Below are 18,276 nucleotides of genomic sequence, written 5' to 3'. Positions count from 1 at the left end.
ATTTTATTGCTTCTGCTTGTGCATTTGCTCTCTATATTTTTGAATTTCCTTTGTATATCTGCATATGGTGTTAGAAATTTGGGAATAAATTCACAACTAATCTTGAAGAAACCATTGCAGTGCAATGCTTTCCTTCAGTAAGACTGTTTGGTCACGCATTTGCTTTTATGAAAATAGGTTGAAATACTTCTTGAAAATATTCTGGTGAGAATTTATGTAGCACTTACTGTTGATCTGAAGCTGTGGTTAACAGAACTGTAGTGCCTTATACAGCCCACCAGCTACTTAAGCCATACACATTCACTGTTTCGAGACATTCCACCAGGAAGAAATATTTCTTTTTGTTATTTTTTTTTTTTTTTATTTCAGTGTCTTTTAGTCCCCTCTTTGTTCTGAAAATGTGGACTGTGGTATGTTTCAATTCCTTTGCTCCCTGGAAATGTTAAAGCCATTTGCTGTTCTAACTGATCCCTGCTTGGAGTGTTTCATTACTGACGCATTCTCGAGGTGAGCATTATAAAGTGAAGTATTATTCTTGATCTCACTGCGAAGCGGTAGGGAGTCAAACTGCAGGCAGCCAATGTCAAAATCGCCTTTTCTGAAGGAATTTTTTTTTTTTTTTTTTTTTTTTTTTGTTAGTGTGAGGGTGAAGTGCATTTAAGGCTCAGGATGTAATGAGTAACATGACAGACGAATATGACCTTGCAAAGAACGAGAGGGATAAAATCTACACGAGCTTTGGGAATAATGGAAATGAGGCACAGTCCAAATGAATGAGACCTTTAAAGGTTGCCTTTCCCTTCAATAAGGTTTTTGATACAATATGAAGCTTGTAACAAACCCTTAAGAAAAGACAATTACGGTACTATCCATAGGGTTCAGAATTCAAGGTGTTCAGACTGGCTGCAGTTTGACAGCCATAGAAACTATTTCTCATTTAATCTATTTAACAGAAATGAAAGAGTGTTTTCTTGCTCTTAGTATGTAGAATATTTAGTCATTAATTTGGTTTTATACTGTTTTCACTGCTGAGATTTGAGCATATTGTGGAAAATTAATTATCTTAGCACATACCATACTTATGAAGTATTGATTTGCCTTTTCCAGTTATAGCAAATTGTACCTTTTCTCCCTCTTAAATACAATTTATTTCTTCAGAGGAGTTAGACTGGAAAATGCTGCATAAAAAGCCAGTATTTTGAGAAGTGGGGTGTATTGGCTGGATTTTTTGAAACTAATTTGAAATATTTTGCGCAGCCTTCTTTCACAACCTTCTCTTGTAATGTATCGGTCCCCAAAGAAACTACGCAGCGCATCGTCAGCCGTCACAGAATGAGTATTAAATGCAGATTTGAACGATGCTGATGAAGGGGTACACTGAGGGCCCGGTCTGAGGAAAGGCAATTCAACCGTTTCTAGCTTTGGCCCTATAAGAGGATGTCCTTTGTGACTAAAGTAGCAAGGAAGTCTCTATGAATTGTCACGTTTCTTATACTTTGTTATGTGTTTTACTCTGCCAGTGCAGCTTTCTTTTGATTTCCATGCTGTCATCGTATACCTGATTTTCACCATATTCAAAGCTTCTTCCTCTGTCCTTGTCTTCATGTAACTCAGTTGTTTTAGTTTGGTTTGGTTTTTTTTGCTTTCATTCTAGAGTTGCTGGTTTTGGAAAAGGGAAGGAGAGGTGGGGGTGGGAAGGAGGTTGATTGGTTTGGTACATGCATTTTTTTTGGTGTGTTTGTTTTGGGGTTTTTTTTTGTTCTGTTTTTTTTTTTTTCTTTCATAATCATTTTATTGGAACTGAAATCTGTAGTTTTAGGAACTGTGGGAAAAGATACATGTTTGCTTTAATTTTTCTGTTTTATTTTTGCCTTCTATGCCAGATGTCTCTAGATACCACTCATGACTGGCAACAGTTGCACATTGGTGCTCTTCCTGCACATCCTTTTGTAGTTACTCTCCTGCTGTGTGTAATGAACCCTCCCTCTCTCCCCATCTCCGTGCCGTGCTTCTCCTTTCTCCTTTTCTACTAGACTTCACTTGTGATTTCTTTAGCTGACATATGAATGCTCAGAATTTGAAAACAGCCCACAGCTGCAATTAGCCATTTGTCAAGGTGTGCATGAACCAACTGGCCTCCTCACTGCAGTTAAGTCCTCCAGGTGGTCTGCTGACACACCATAAAATTATCATCTTAGCTCAATGAGTAAGTCCCATAGCAAGAGAAGCCCATCTTATAATATATAAAAAAATCTTTGTGTGCACTCACCCTTTTGTTTTTTTCCTTTCTCCCCCTCAATGTAGAGTTGTTTTTCCCTTTCATCTTAGTGTTTCTAAAGGCGATAAAAGCTTTGTCCACCAGCAGTTATAAATTTCTGGTGTGCCACACCCCCAATTCAGTGCTATTGTGCTTATGCTTGTATGGCTGGAACCCCACGAGGCATTTTCAAGTATCTTCTCCATCCAACTCAAGCAGTTCTCATCACTCCAGAAATGTCTTTCTTTAGCTTATAGGCCAGAAGAATGAGCTCCCTTCAGAGCTTAATATACCTCTGCTTCACACAGAAGCTGAAGGGGTGCTGAGGTAATGTAATGAGAGCACAGGCAATCCAAGTTGGAAGTAAAATACATTTCCTCTGTGATGTGCTCAACCTTTTCTGCCCTGGGGCTTAAAAACTGAAATCTACTCTTTAATTTAGTGTTCTCCGCCTGTACACTGAAATGCCGCTAATGATTCGAGAGAGTTAACAAGAGAGTAGCAAAAATGATATGTCAGATATGTCTGAAACCATAAAAATTCTAGAGGCAAGACAATTTGACTCACGTCAATGGATTTTGAAAATATAATTTTCTGTCTACTGGAGGCCAGGGAAGAGAACATACTGAGTTCATTTGTGTCACAGTATTTTTACAAGCTCCTTATTAGATCAAACTTGAAGTAAAGTTTTGTTTTAACAACAGTTAGTGTACTATTGCCCTTATTTCTTTAGAATGGCAAAATAGAATAATTTTCAAATTTAAAACTACTCTAAAAAAATCTAGATTGCTTCAAGACAGAGACATATTTTGTTGGGGTTTTTTTTGTTTGTTTGGGGTTTTTTTTTTGTTTGTTTGTTTGTTTTTGTGTGTGTGTGTGTGGTGTGGTTTGTGGGGGTTTTTTTTGGTTGTTTTTTTTTCTGTAGAAGCAGCACTCCTGGGAAAATAGTTGGGATTTGTGATTCACCAGCTCAATTATTCTTACAAATGTGTCATGTGTGTCAGTTCTTCCGTTTTTGGGTTTGTTTTTTTTTTTTCCATGAGCTTCTACGGGGCAACCCTGCCATGCATCATGAGTGCAAAGGCACATTTTTCAAGGAGATTAATATCCGTTTCCAGAAAATGGCAATTTCTCATGATTTGTGATTCATAGAGGTGGGTGTTTACACCATCTAAAAATGCTGAATAGGGCATCTATTATTTAACCTGTCTAATTTTTTTTTAATGCTGTAAAGAAGTTAATTTATTCAATAAGATAGTTGCTTTTCATGACACTTCAGCATCTGTTTCTGAATGATATCTCAGCTCTGTAGTGAAACTTAAATCTACTTTGGAATTGGAAGCTAATGCATGTTAGTGATGGCGTACGATGCAATTTTAAGCTGTTCATGTGTATTTAAAATGGGATTGATTTACAGTAGTGTCTTTCCCAGGGAAGTACAACTTCAACTAGTTCTTAATGATCCAAATGCATTTAAAACTGGTTCATAAAATCCTCAAAAACACAAAACTCTGAAATTTTTCAAAGCCAGTTTACTCCAGCATTACTGTCATGGCTAAAAAAGCATGCTTTCCTGACAACTGCCTGTTTGGTCGGCTTGTTTCTCCTTGGCATTGCCTTTACTTAGCTCACAAAGTAAGACAGAAAAATACATTACTACAATATATCATTTTGGTGCAAGCCAGCTGGAGGTGCGCAGGGAAGATAGATTTCTCAGCGAATAGGTGTGTTTCTTAACAGAAGGCTGCAACTAAAAGCAAACCCCCAAACTGGCCTGTGTGCCACAGGGATATGTAGGGTGTGCAGCCCCTAACAAGTCCCTGGTTGGCTTCTAGCAGTATGGGCTCAGCTCAGGAAACACAGTTCTCAACTTTGTCTTTATCAGAACAATAAATTTTTTATTTTTCTTTCTTTAAGAAACAAACTCTTGGAGGCTACTCCCATCTCTTCACAGGGCTTATATTCTGCTGGTTATCATACCTATCCCATCTTCTTCCAGTTGCGCCAAGAGACTTTTCAGATGCAGCAAAGCCTCCATTTTTTGGAGTGGGAAGAAGAAAATGAAAAGCCAGGCAATGGATGATCTAAGCTTTTCTCCTGCGCTGGCTGGTGGGCGATCGTTATTGCAGGTTCTTGTTTTGGAGGCTGTATTGCAAAGGTATGAACACAGGACGCTCACCACAATGGACGCTGCTTTGGGAGCACCAGCTTGCCTGGTAATGGCCCAAATGCTTATTTTTGACCTGCAGCTGGGGATGAGTCTGTATTAAGTTGTGACCAGCACTTCATAGATTCACAGTGTGATGTAAATGGAGTAAAATATCATATTAGATCATGCTGTCAAGACAAAGTAAAAAGTGTATCAGCACTATTCAATTAACAGCATAGTACATTGAATCTGTTAAGTCTAAACAAAATTTGCTTTGGTCCCTAATTTTGAGAATACCTTTATTATTTTTAATGGATTGAAGCTGACAGGAGATTTGTGTAAGAAGATTTTACGTAATTTTAACAAGAATCTGAGTCCTTTGCCAGTGGACAACAAAAATCCTAAATCATTCACAGAATTTAAGATGGTGTTAATGTTATCCAAGATTATTTACAGAATATTTTAAAATGACTGTTTCTTCATAATGTATTGGAGACATTTATGGGCTTATACATCTTCTTGCCGATTGAGTTTGTGGATACAGCCTGGTAGCCTTCACCGTGTGCTGGCTACAGTGCCACCACAGTATTACTAATAACTGTTCAACAACAAAGCAACGAAGGTGTTGTCACCAGTTAGAAACGGCTTTGAGGCGGGTGAATTTCAACCAGTTTATTTTTTTGTCAGTTAAGCAGCTTTTTATCACCGATTCCCGTTTTGAGATGTTCCACTTCTCATGCTTTTTTTTTTTTTTTTTTTTTTTTTCCACTTGGCATGCGCGGCGGCGCTCCTTTCCGTGACGCGGCTGTGAGGGAAGCCCCGACCATCACAGCGTCCCCCCGCAGCCCCGCGGTGGTGCCGCGCTCCCGGCCGGGCAGTCTCTGGGGCAGCCCCATCTCCTCGCCCGGCGGGCCCCGCCTCGGCCACTCACCGAGCCCCCACCGCTGCCGCACAGCCGCCGTGCCGGGGCACCCCGCCCGCTCCGCCGCCGCTCTCCGGCCGCGCCCCCTCAGAGCGCGTCCCGCCCCCGCTGCGGCGCTCAGCCCCGCCCCGCCCGCCGGCAGGCGGGGAGCCGGCCGGGACCGGCTGGGGCAGCCCCTCAGCGCTTCCCGCAGCGCTTCCCGCCGCCACCTTCAGCGCTTCCCTCAGCGCTTCCCTCAGCCCTTCCCGCAGCGCTTCCCGCCGCCACCTTCAGCGCTTCCCGCAGCGCTTCCCTCAGCGCTTCCCGCAGCGCTTCCCTCAGCGGTTCCCGCCGCCACCTTCAGCGCTTTCCTCAGCGCTTCCCTCAGCACTTCCCGCCGCCACCTTCAGCGCTTCCCTCAGCGCTTCCCTCAGCGCTTCCCGCAGCACTTCCCTCAGCGCTTCCCGCCGCCACCTTCAGCGCTTTCCTCAGCGCTTCCCTCAGCACTTCCCTCAGCGCTTCCCTCAGCGCTTCCCTCAGCGCTTCCCGCAGCGCTTCCCGCCGCCACCCTCAGCGCTTCCCTCAGCACTTCCCTCAGCGCTTCCCTCAGCGCTTCCCGCCGCCACCTTCAGCGCTTCCCTCAGCACTTCCCTCAGCACTTCCCTCAACGCTTCCCTCAGCGCTTCCCGCCGCCACCTTCAGCACTTCCCTCAGCACTTCCCTCAGCGCTTCCCTCAGCACTTCCCTCAGCACTTCCCTCAACGCTTCCCTCAGCGCTTCCCGCCGCCACCTTCAGCACTTCCCTCAGCACTTCCCTCAGCACTTCCCTCAGCGCTTCCCTCAGCACTTCCCTCAGCACTTCCCTCAACGCTTCCCTCAGCGCTTCCCGCCGCCACCTTCAGCACTTCCCTCAGCACTTCCCTCAGCGCTTCCCTCAGCACTTCCCTCAGCGCTTCCCTCAGCACTTCCCTCAACGCTTCCCTCAGCGCTTCCCGCGCAGCCGGGCCCTGCCAGGCACCCCCAGCACAGCGGGGATGCCGCACGGAGGCAGCGGCGTGACTGAGGTGTTTGCATCGGTGGCCATTCCTGCCGGTACCTGCTCCTCTCCCAGCAGTCGCTGCTGTGCGGTGACCAGGCCTAGCTTGGTTAGCCTGCGCTTGTCTGTGGGGATAAATTGCAATATTCTGTGTGCAGCCGTGAGCTATTGTAAACTTTTGCAACGGCAATGAATACTGCATGAAGTATTTAATCCTTATTACATATGTAGCCCGTTTTCAATATCTTTCTCAAGGCCTTTTCTGTTTTCTTTGAGCATATGGGCACTGCTGAAATAATATATTAAGAAGGAAATAGAATTTTCCTGCTTCTGCAGTAGTAGGTTTCAATTTCTGGGGTTTCTAGGCTTGTATAAAATTTATCTTATCTGCGTCTCACGATCTGGTGACTATTTAGTAATAACAGTCACCCACGCAGTGTGCGGGGACACCATGCTGTTTGGTAATGAGAACTCCTGGAGTTCTGTGAAGGCCCCAATTAATCATCATAGTGGCAATTAAAAAGGCCATTAGAAATACTGTCCATAGCCATCAATCCTGCGTAGGTATTCTTCATCAAAGAGGTGTGTGTGTAATGCACTTAGATTTGCACATATATGCGTATTTCTTTCTCTAGGTCGATATGACCTGGCAGTGATTGGGCAAAACATATCAGCAGTGGCAATGAATTTATAATCTGCCTTACATCATACTGTATTTAGATCCCAAATTTATTCTAATGTGTTAAATCAGGTTTTGTTTTTGTAAGTGGGACATAGTTCTTCATGTGGCACAGACAGACTCAAGCTCTCATTGGAGTTGCAATGCAGTGTTATCAGAGTGTGATCTTAAGGACAACATTCATTAAATCCTTTCAGAACAGGGACTTTGTTGTCCCACAGTTCCTGGTGAGGAATTGTGTACCTGTTTTGGTCTTTAAGCACTTCAATAATATAAATAATTGTGGGTGGAGCAGGTAGCATTTTTACTTTACATTGTTAATTACTTTTCATTTCTAATTCTTTTTCGCCAGCTGCTCATAAGTTCTTCATATTTCACTTGTTTGGATTGAGATATTGTTATACCAATTCTGTGCCCTGACATGATTTTTTTTTTTCCCAAAAAAGTCCATTTGAAGACAGTTGCATTTATGAGACCAAAAGTAAAGTAGAAAGATGTTTTGTCCATATTAAAAACAAAACAAAAAGGTATTTTTAATTAGGAAGCAGAGTTCATGCTTTGAGCAAGGGTTTGAAAATTCTTAAGGTGTTATGTTTTTTGACTTTTCTTGTAAAAACCATCTGCCTAAGTTATTCGAAGTTAGAGTAAGGGACTGAAAACCCCTGTTTCATGCTCAGCAGAGGTGCTAATATTTTAGAGCTGTGTTCTGCAAGAAGAATGGAGCTGGGTTGGGCAGATCCGTAATAAGAGCAGCACCTTTGTCAAGAATCTGGAATTGAACTCGTGATTTTTCTCTGCTGTTAGGAAATAGTTTATGAAACACAGTAGCAGATATGTATGTTATCTTCCTGTTATCACAGAAGATAATCTATTACATCTGTCTTTTACTTCAGTTGCTTAGGTACTAGATTTTTGATAAATGGATCTTCGGAATTGGTGATATGCCTGTCGGCATCAACATGCTGCTCAATCATGGGATATCAGTTTGGCTTTCCAGTTTACATGAAAATAAATAAATCCAAACAACCAGTTTACATTGAAAAATATGAATAATCCAAACAAACCAATTTCATTCTTTTTTCCCAGCTTCCAAATCCCAGAAATTACATACATAAGCTATGCATTAAAAGGAGGTCAGAGAGTTATAATTATTTGCACACTTTTTGCTTAAGTCTTCTCCTTTGTATATGATCGTCATCATTCACTTTTTAATAATGTGATCATAGAGCCCAAGAGATTTTTTGATTGCAGAAGGTGATACAGCTCTAGGAATCAGGCTTCTGTTGTGAAGGAGCTCCCTGTCCCGTTTTGTTGATGAAATCATGAGGTGAAGGAGAAGAGACAAGCCTTCCTGTGAAGGAGAGGAGACAAGCCTGTTACTTGTCTTGTTGCACGGCCACCATCGTTGTCTCCTCTGTGGAGGACCTGGCATCATCTCATCAAGTAAACAGTTCCCAGTCCTGGAGCAAAGAGGCAGATGCCTGGGCAGCCACAGTTCTTAAAGCTGCTACTGAAATCAGGGGAGTAACTCCCTCAATGCCATAAAACTCTAAAACTTGCTGAATGCCCGTGACGGATGAACCTACTGGCTTTTCACATGGGTGCAGAAGGACCTTGGTGTCAGTTGACCTTCATCATGCTGTGCTCCTGTATCCCAGCTTTTATCCAGGAGAGGATAAAATGCCTTTGTCAGATGGGAGTGGGAGAGTTTGCAAACAGCCGAGAGCACTGTTTTATTTCAAATAGGCGTGCGCTAGGGTGGTGGGCACCATGAAAACTAGGATAATATTAAAAATTTCACATTCAGAACAAAATCCAGAGGGTGTTACAAGACAGCCAGAAACGGCAAAGCCAATTATTGACTAGCTTCATTTCATTCAGTGGGAGCCTGTGTTTGTCATTTATATTGGAGCAGAGGGAAGATGCAGCTTGTGAACAAATGTTGGGAGTTTAAAAGGGTGAAATTTTAAATGCGTCTTTGTAATAATAAACGAACGTAAGGCTTGTATATGGTAAAAGCAAATTTAAAAATGAAGCCTCCTTCCTGCCCTTCAACTTAAAATCTTACGATTATCTTAAATCCCCAAATGTGGCTTCATTGTTCATTTCCTTTTTACCAGAATGTAAAATAACAGGAGCTTGAGGTTTTAGTGTATTAAAAAAGAAGTAATCCTTTTTCGTTTTAACTTCTGGTAGTGTTTTAATTAAAGGTATTAGGAGAACCATCATGTGCAACACATTTAGAAATTCTTCTACAGTGTGCTAGGAATATCTAAGAAAGGGATTATGTGCATAACTTGTTCACTCACAGTGAAGTAGACCGGATTTTGTTATTCTTGACTGTTTATCACCTGCAACTTGATCATGTATTTTTACGTGGCTAAGAGAAAGGATGTCTTTGTGTGTGTTCTTTGCAGTTCATAATCTGTTGTCGTGGTTTGAGCCTGGTCGGCAGCCAAACACCATACAGCTCTCTCCCCCTTCTCTTCCGGCAATGAGAAGGGACAGATGAGCCAGGCTTGGAATTAGAGATAGGACCGGGAGGGGAAAATCCCCCTTTATGGTCACGAGCAAAAGGCAGACGCATTAGGGGAAGTAAAAAAGAACATACATTTATTACAGACACTAACAACACATAACAGAGTAGGACAGTGAGAAGCATTGCCACATCTTGAGAACACCTTCCCCCCACCCCTCCCTTCTTCCCGGGCTCAGCTCTGCTCCCGATATCTCTACCTCCTCCCCAGTGGCGCAGGGGCAGGGAATGGGGGGTGCAGTCAGTGCTGCCTCTTCCTCCCTCTTCGGTGGGGGGAGCTTCTGGAACTTCTTCCCCCTGCTCCATCGTGGTCCCCCTCTCACAGGAGACAGTCCTCCACAAACTTTCTCCAGCATGAGTCCCTCCCACGGGCCGCAGCGTTCCCCACACTGCTCCGTCATGGGTCACTAACTTCCTCCGACTGGATTCCCTCCCACGGCTGCAGCCCTTCCCGAGCTGCTCCGGCGTGGGACTCCCCCGCATGCTGCAATCCTCCCAGCGCTGAATTACAGCAGCGGGGCTGCCTTTTCCCATGAGACCCCGGCCTTCTCCAGGCACAGTCATCTTGGTTGGCCAAGAGAGGCCCCTCACAGGCCATAAATCAGTGTCTGCTCCACCGCAGATCTCCATGGGTGGCAGGGGGGGCCGCCCTGCCGTCTCCCCACAGGATACAGGGGGGTGTCTGCTCCGGCACACCTCCCCCCTCCTTTCTTCCTCCGTTCCTCCACTGACCTTGGTGTTCATGCAGCTGCAGCAACTCCTCCTCACAAGTCCCACTGCCCGTCACCACGTCCCTTCTTAAATACGTTCTCGCAGAGGCGCAGCTGATGGGCTCAGTTTTGGTGCAGAGGTGGAGCTGACTTGGAGCTGGGGGAGCTTCGAGAAGCTTCTCGGAGGGGGCCGCCCCTATAGCCCCCTCCCCTGATACCAAAAACCCCCACCGCTCACTCAAACTCAGGATGTGTTTAACAAATTCAGACTGTTTTTAGCAAAGTTCAGTGTAGTTTCTTTCATACTGAAAGAAACCTCATTCAAGAAAGCTGCATAACATTTTGACAAACGGTTAAAGAAAAGACCAAGAAAATGATTTATCTGGTTTTGTGAGTGGCTTTCATTTCTTTCTGGTTTTGCCCCACCACCTTTGCCCACCTCCCTCCCGAGTGTGCCCTCATAGCATGTTTCAGCCTGCATGTGTATGTGCCGCCTTCAGTGAAGGATACTGAGGATTCACTCTGACAGGCCGTGCTGTTGTGTCGGAATCATACGGCGTTACCTGCCTGGCTTCGTGGGCTCATGCTGCGCTGCCCGAGTGATGAGGTGCTACCCTTCTGCAAATGCTAGGAACGTAAGAGGGTAATCCAGTAGAATACTTTGCAAGCATCCCCTGATCTGGTGATTGACGTTTCTCTGCCAGTATTTTCCCTTTTGTGTTTTTCTCAAAGAGCTTGCATTATGTCACTAACCTGTAAAACGAAGTCTCAGGTATATCATGGCAATGACAGTGAGCAGTACAGAGTGATTTATGAAAATTGTACTATGGAGGGAATGAGTTTGGGTTTTAACCTCCAACATTTTGAATGAGAAGAGGATGGAGGAAAAAATTGAGGAGATTGTCCCCAGGTATTGTAATGTAACGTGTACTTGCATAAGTTTTTACAGCTGTGAAGAGTAAGGTGTTAGGGAGATGTTTTAAAAGCAGAATGGTGTTTCCACCCAGTCCTTAGCCTCCGTGTGAGACAGGAGTGTCACCGCTTTTAACAGCTGCCAGCGCAGCTGACCTGGGTTTGAATGTAAAGATCTTGTCAGTCAATGTTTAAACAAAATGTTGATTTGTTTACATGCTATGGGGTCCCAGTGGACTTGTTTAGATCACTGAATGCCTTGAAAAGCCAAAGGCTTTGACTATTACAGGGGAATTGTGCAATTTTTCTATTTATCCTTTGTACTATTATCTTCCTCCAGAAAATCTGATTCATTTGCAAGGTGTCCTTAAGTAGGTCTTTTCACTTTAATATTTAGTTTAAAAAGCCCCCAACAAGTTAAACAGGTGTCTAAATTCAGCAGAAGTTACTGGATATAAGCATACAAACCCAATTTATTAGGTGAAGCAGTGTTACTGTTCAGGGGAAACAATGTAGGTTAACTTTTCCCTTTTTTTTTTTTTTTTTGAGTTATTTGTCTGACATCTGATTGACCAGCAATTCTGAAAGCAGATGGGAAAATCTGTTCAGATGCCCCTTTTTTATTTTTATTTTTTTATTTTTTTTAAATCTTCAGGATCTCACCTAATTGCAAGGTATATAGAGTGCCTGTAGCCTAATTCCTTCTACCAAAACAAAGAATTTCCATTCAGGAATCTGGGTGTTCCTTGTGTATTTTCCTTGAATGAATGAATCTCAAGTTTAGTTAACAATAATACAATAAATTTATATTGTTACGAACATATGAAAGAGAGCATAAAATAAATACATACTTATTACCATCTGTGCTTGGTACAAGCATTGATATACTCAGAACAAAAATTGGGTCCAAGTGTTTGATCAAAATGAAAATTTTGATCTTTCTTATTACACAAAAGCAAAGTATTTATCTTGCAAGTATTTGAAGGTTTGTAGAGCCCATGTGAAGAAATTTCTGCCCATTAATGAACATAATTAATGAATGCCTCTGGTTCATTTGGGATTTTTGTATATAGGAAACAATATTAGTAGACTTGTGTATATGAATTTTTCCCAAGTGCCTGTGTCCTGTGGAAGTTTTGTAATACCAGCATTTCAGCAGAAAGCCCAAGGTGAAATTTTATACAGTACACTTTGGGTGTCTCAAGGGATTATAACGTTAAACCACTATATAGAACATAATGTAAATCATAGAATTATTTGAAAAGTTGCTACAGATAAATAATTTTTGCAGTTTGTTGAAGTGTTATGCTAAACCTGAAAGGATTTAAAATGATGCAGTATGTGAGTGAACATGTCACCGGGCTTATCTGTGTCATTCTGCTGCACCATCTAATTTACCTGAGAACAGAATATATAAACAACTCCTCTTCAGAGTCCCCTCAGTTTCATGGTTTCACTCTCTAATAGAGAATGTGTCTGTCTGTATACACAGACAGAGTCATATTCTTTTTCTCAGACATCTCCAAAGACAAAACGAGAGTACCTGTAATTTTTGATTACTTGGCCACTGTAATCTCTGTTATTAGCAGTTTGGCACTGTCAAGAGCAGATCTTGCAGCCCTTCTGGTCATTGAGTGACCTGAAACTCCTGGCTTGACAGAAGATTTCAGAGAAGCGCCGAGCGCCCCGTGGGAATTGGTTTAAAATCTCACATAGCAGGAAGAAATGATCCCCTAGGTGTTAAGTGTCCCTACAGTGAATTTAAGTGCGCTTTTCGTTTGTCAATGAGACGAAAATGGAGCCGTTTCCCTGAGAAAGTGGAAGAAAGCGGCCACAGAGTGTAATAGCATTTTGCAAGATTGCTCAGTGAAGGTGCCGCGGGAAGCGGGAGAGCTCGCTGGTGTCTGTCACCTTCCTCCCCTCCACGACTGCACGTTAAACGTGGGCTGCTGTGGGTGGGTGGCAGGCAGGCTTTAAAAGTGGGGAGAGTAAATAGCTGTCACTGAGTTTATTCCCATTATTCTTTCTGTGAAACCAAGGGAAGCCTTTGGTAATCCAGTCATGGCAAAAACATTTGTCCAGTTTTTACTGCCTGGTGTGCTTTCTTCTGATGTGTTGAGCAAAGTGAACAAGCGCAAGATTGAAGCAGGGACAGAAGAAGGGAAGAGAAAAGGAAGGATGAGTCCTAGAGAGCTAGTTATACAATGCTAGCCCTTAAAGCCTAGAAAAAAGCTGTTTAAAATTGCTGAGTATGGAGCAAACATTGCCTGGGTCAGCTTTCCCAGCATGACAGCAGTATACACGTGACCAGTAATTCAACCCGACAGAAGAGGCATTCGAGAATACAAATATCACAAATGCCCTGTTCTGCTCATGCACCCAAAATGCGATACGTAAGCCTGGACTTCCCTGGCAGTGCGCTGTCTCTCCCATCCTCTCACTTGATGAGCATCTTCCATGTGAAAGCGCAGCCTTTCTGATCCCATTAGAGAAGAGAGGCTCTGTCTCTGCGGTCCTTTTTGCAACCTGTGCACTCCATGAACCATGCCGTGCATGGGGGATTTGTTAAGAGATGCACTGGGACTTAACATGTCACAGGCAGACTTGTTACGGGTGAAGCCCCGTTGACAGAAAGGATTAGCTGCAACCCAGAGAGAAAAACAAGAAGTCATATTTTTAAGGAAGATTGTGGTGCAAGATTTTTATTATTTATTGGGCAAGGAGATAGTCAGGGCTTTGTGTTATTAGAGATTCTGTACCCTAGGAAACTGGCAGTGAATTCTGCCTGGTGCTGCCAAACTGTACTTCAGAATCTGAGGTTTCATATGAAAAAGGGTAAAAAAGGCAAAACAAACAGAAAACCCTCTATACCCTGCAGCTGCAGAGAAAATACTCAGAAACTCACTGTGACCAGAGTTGTGTTCTTGTCTTGAGTCAGCAATCAGCTTGAGGCAATACCTTTGAGAAGAGTGAACTGTGCTGGTCATTTCAATGCGTGTGAGCTATGAAGCCTGATATGTTTACATAGCAGCTAGCTCACTTCTGTGCTTTTTTTGCAAAAACCTCAATGTAATGCATGCTGTTTGAGAACATATATTTTTGGGACAGAAGAAGAGAGCCAGAAGGGAGGTTTATTATTTTTGACTCTCTTCTCTTTTCCCCCCCGCCCCCCCACTTCCCCTACCCCACTCCCCAAAAAAAAGAGAAAAAACAAAAACAAAAAAAAAAAAAAAAAACAAAACCAAACCAACTTTTCAAATTCTGGAGAAACGGCAAAACAAGGGATATTTTCTTTGCCCACCGGAAAAAGCTTTAGTCATATCCGGACTCTTGAAAAAATCAAAACAAAACCCCCTTCTTCCTACTAACTCCTACATTGTGCTTAGTGCCATATGCCACAACTTACAATTATCCAGCTTTTAATACATTCCACTTCTGCTCTGTCAGCTATACAATGTCCAACAGTCGCCCAGAGTCAGAAGGCAAATCTGTGAAGCACAAAGAATAAAGAATTCTGTGACAGTTTAAAACAAACGCAGTGAATATGGAAGTAAATAACATAAGTAAAACTGGATACTTACAGCATTTTTTCATTTCTGTATGTCTGTCTAAAGGTCCTTTCTCAAATTTACCTTCACAGTACTGTGAATTTCTCTTTGGGCGTCAGCTCCACTGAATTTACATTTAGCAGGCTGCAAAATACAGAGGATCTTGTACTTGATGCTCCAGATCACCCTGAGGAACCTGTTAATCAGTGGAACGATTGTATGGTTATATGGCTCGCATCATGTTTGAGCATTAGAGCTCAACATTAGAAAAGCACTGTAATTGCTAATAATTAGTACTGGGTAAGCCTCACAAGGTTTACTTAAGAGTCCCCTCGTGTTGGATTCATATCCAAAGCATAACTGAAGTATCTGAACCATTTAAGGATCTGGGAGGTAATACTTTGTCATTGTGTAAGGCAGAAGACCTGTGTATAAAAGGGCATGGGGATTGTGAAATAATTACTGGCTCTGCATTTAATTTGAGTCAATAAAAATGCCAGAATGATTGAAGTGTTTATGCTGAAGATCAAGGAGTTAGACTGGAATAGGGTAATCAAAACCAGGGACATCTTTCTTAAGTCTTTTAATATTTCTTAGGGAGGAGATAATGTAGAACTGTGAGAGTATGGCAGAGGAGTATTGGAAGGAAAATCAGGATCAGAGGTCACACCTGTGTGAAGCAATGGTATGAAAATGACAAATAGAACCAGAAATACGCTTCATTTGACGGTGATGAATGAGCTCCTTGATCTGAGGATGAAGACTAGAGGTGGCTTTGCGCTGTGGAGATGGTAATTTGATAGTGGCAGTTACAGGTGAAAAAGTTTGCTGTTAAAAATACAGTGGAAAAAATGACTGGTCTTAATTCTGTATGGGCACTCATGCCCCTGGGCCTCAGCTCCCGGGGTGGCTGTGCTTTTCTGGAGCCATTGCTGGGACGCTTTCAGTTTGCCATTTTTGCATACTTTCAACGTGATTCTCCCATCCCTGTTTTCTCCACTGGTTCCCAGTATGCCTTTTACTTTGTGTTTGCCTATGCTTCTCTTATCTCCAGCGCTGGGGTATTCTGCACCGCTCACCTGCCTCTTTCCTCTGGCACCACAAAACTATTCAGCTGGCCTCATAAAGTTGGTAAACCGATGAGCAAGGCTCACAGAGTCAGTATTGCTGTACTGTATGTATCGTTTCCACGACGTGGGAGGTGGGATCAGTCATATCTTGCTTACACATCTCTTGTATCCCAAGGGCAGGGAAGCATTTGCCAATGGCCTATAACTTTGCCTCTCTGCAAGCAATAAATGCCAGGAGTCTTGTCAGCTTTTTACATGCTAAGACGAAAAGCGTGTCATGGGCGGCTGGCTGCTGCTGTTCAAACATGAAGCATGGATTTTGAGGTTAGTAGAGGTCTGTTTGCTTAAAAGAGGTACTGATCGAGATGAATTATGAAAATGTCAATAAATACCACACGTTTTAAAAGGTAATAAACTGACTGTTAATGTTGAAGGCAGAGCTCCAGACAGACATTAGCACCTGAACCACCTACCTTTATGTACCATCTTCCTCCGCAGTACTCAGCACGAGGAGCTGAAGCTGCCCTGAACTCAGGAAGGGAGTTCTTAAAGGCCCAAACAGAGTCAAAAGTGCTTCACAGACATGATGTTCATGGGTTTTGTTACTTTGTGTGTGGGTTTCAGTCATAACTGGCTGTGCAAGTCCCTTAGGCACATGTGACATCAATCCATTTCTCAGCTAAAAGTAATTATGACATTGCAGTTTAGCACGGTGCAATTAATCATACGGTTAGGCACTGCAATGCCAAGTTTTATTTTGTTTTGAAATACTGTGTATAGAAAATTGGAAAAAAAAATGTTTAAATGTTTATTTTAATGTTTGTCTTAGTTCTTTTCTTTTGTAATTATTTGTAAAAATTTACCAAAGATTTATTCTAAAGAGTTATTGAAATAAATAATCTTTTCTATATCAGGTCAGGGTTTAATTGCTTGCCCACCTAGTCAGGAGTTACCTGTTACTTGCCAAGCTCCGATGTGCATGATATCATAACACCAGTTTGGAGATTATCAACTCAACCCATTTGGGGAACACTCGTATCCATAGGTCTGCCCTGCCCCCTTCACCTTCACTGGACTTGAAGTCTGATTAATGTTTAGACATTGCTTTGAGATAGTGATAATGTGCCTTTTAATTAGCATCAATATATCTAATCTTTTGGGAAATAATAATGTGCTTCTTTTTTACTCCTTGACTGTTGACAGATGGCCACTTATTAAGCATCATTAAATGCTCATATCAATCACTTTTGTGCTTTTCAAAATATGGTCATCATTTAAACGAAATTATATATATAGGAGGAAGGTTTTTTACACCAGGCTGTGTAGACTTTGATGCAGTGCTGTAACAGCGTTTGGTGGAAGCTTTGTTTTTTTAAAACATTATATGTGTAATCTCCGACGCCTTGCTGATTTGTTAATTTCAGTGTATATGCATATGTTAGCAGGGGCTCTTGTAGGAAATAGCCTGGATGCTTTTGAGACAAAGCCACTATTTAAACATTTAGAAACTTGAACTTTTGAGAAGCCGGCGCTTACATGCAGAAAGCATTTCATGCATTTACACAGGAATTCATATTGTACGTGCTTTTGTGAATGCTGTGAAAAAGTGAAGATAAATTCTTGTATGTTGTTTGCAGCAATTCTTTATTTGACTTGATGCATTCTTGGCTAGAACCTCTAATTTGTTATTTGTGAAACTTTGTTTAATGGGTACAATTACGATCTGCTTTGTGTCCTTGCTCATCTTAATAGCAGTATTAATTTGCAGGAAGGGACAGAAATTATCTTGCGGAGTTATCAAGCGGCGTTTAGGCTTTCTGAATGCTAATTAATTCAAAGCTCAAATGTTGTACCTGCTGCTTAAAAGGCTGGCAGCTTGTATTCATCACCTGAGTGACAGCTGTTTCTAGCTTTTTTTTACTGTTTTTTAAGAGCGAGGAAGATTAACTCCTTCCACGCTAATGACTGCCATATTGAAGTGACAATTGTTATGTTCAAAACTTAAATTTGTAAAATTTTGTCTTTAACAGCTTTGGTGATTTTGACAGTATATTAGAGAAAGGATTTGTGACAGTATATTGTTAGGAGAAATTGCTAAACATGTCTGTATTACACTGTTAGTTTTTCTGGGCAGTAAAAAAAGTCTCTCTGATCTTGATGTCCCTGTAAGCTAGAAGAGAATGAATTAAAATATTGCTAAGTCAGATTTGAACATTTATGATGAGTGTGGAATCTGAAGAATTTTTCTCTTGGAGTCAAATCCTTTTTTAAATATTTACTGTCAAGGAAAATATTTATTAGTTACAATTCAATTAAATGTTCACTTAAGCCATTTAAATGTCACACAAAATAGTAAAGAATAGTTTTATAATTCATATGCTGCATTCAAAGATCGTGGAGTTGTTATTTGTTAAACTAAACTCCTCATTAGGAAGAAATGGTAGTTGTTGGTAGTAAAAAAGGGGGTTTAAAGGCATG

At 42.1% G+C, this 18,276-nt stretch overlaps 1 protein-coding gene across 2 annotated transcripts in view; it reads left to right on the top strand.

Annotated features, from left to right (window-relative positions):
• MACROD2 (mono-ADP ribosylhydrolase 2) overlaps positions 1 to 18,276 on the top strand; it is a 902,990-nt gene that overhangs the window by 387,241 nt on the left and 497,473 nt on the right. The window lies entirely within an intron of this gene.

This window comes from Tyto alba, unplaced genomic scaffold (genome assembly GCF_018691265.1).
Source record: "Tyto alba isolate M040663 unplaced genomic scaffold, T.alba_DEE_v4.0 Super-Scaffold_16, whole genome shotgun sequence".
In the NCBI taxonomy this organism is placed as follows: Eukaryota; Metazoa; Chordata; class Aves; order Strigiformes; family Tytonidae; genus Tyto; species Tyto alba.
The sequence above is the reverse complement of the archived record's forward strand: the minus strand, read 5'-3'. Positions and strand labels throughout refer to the sequence as shown.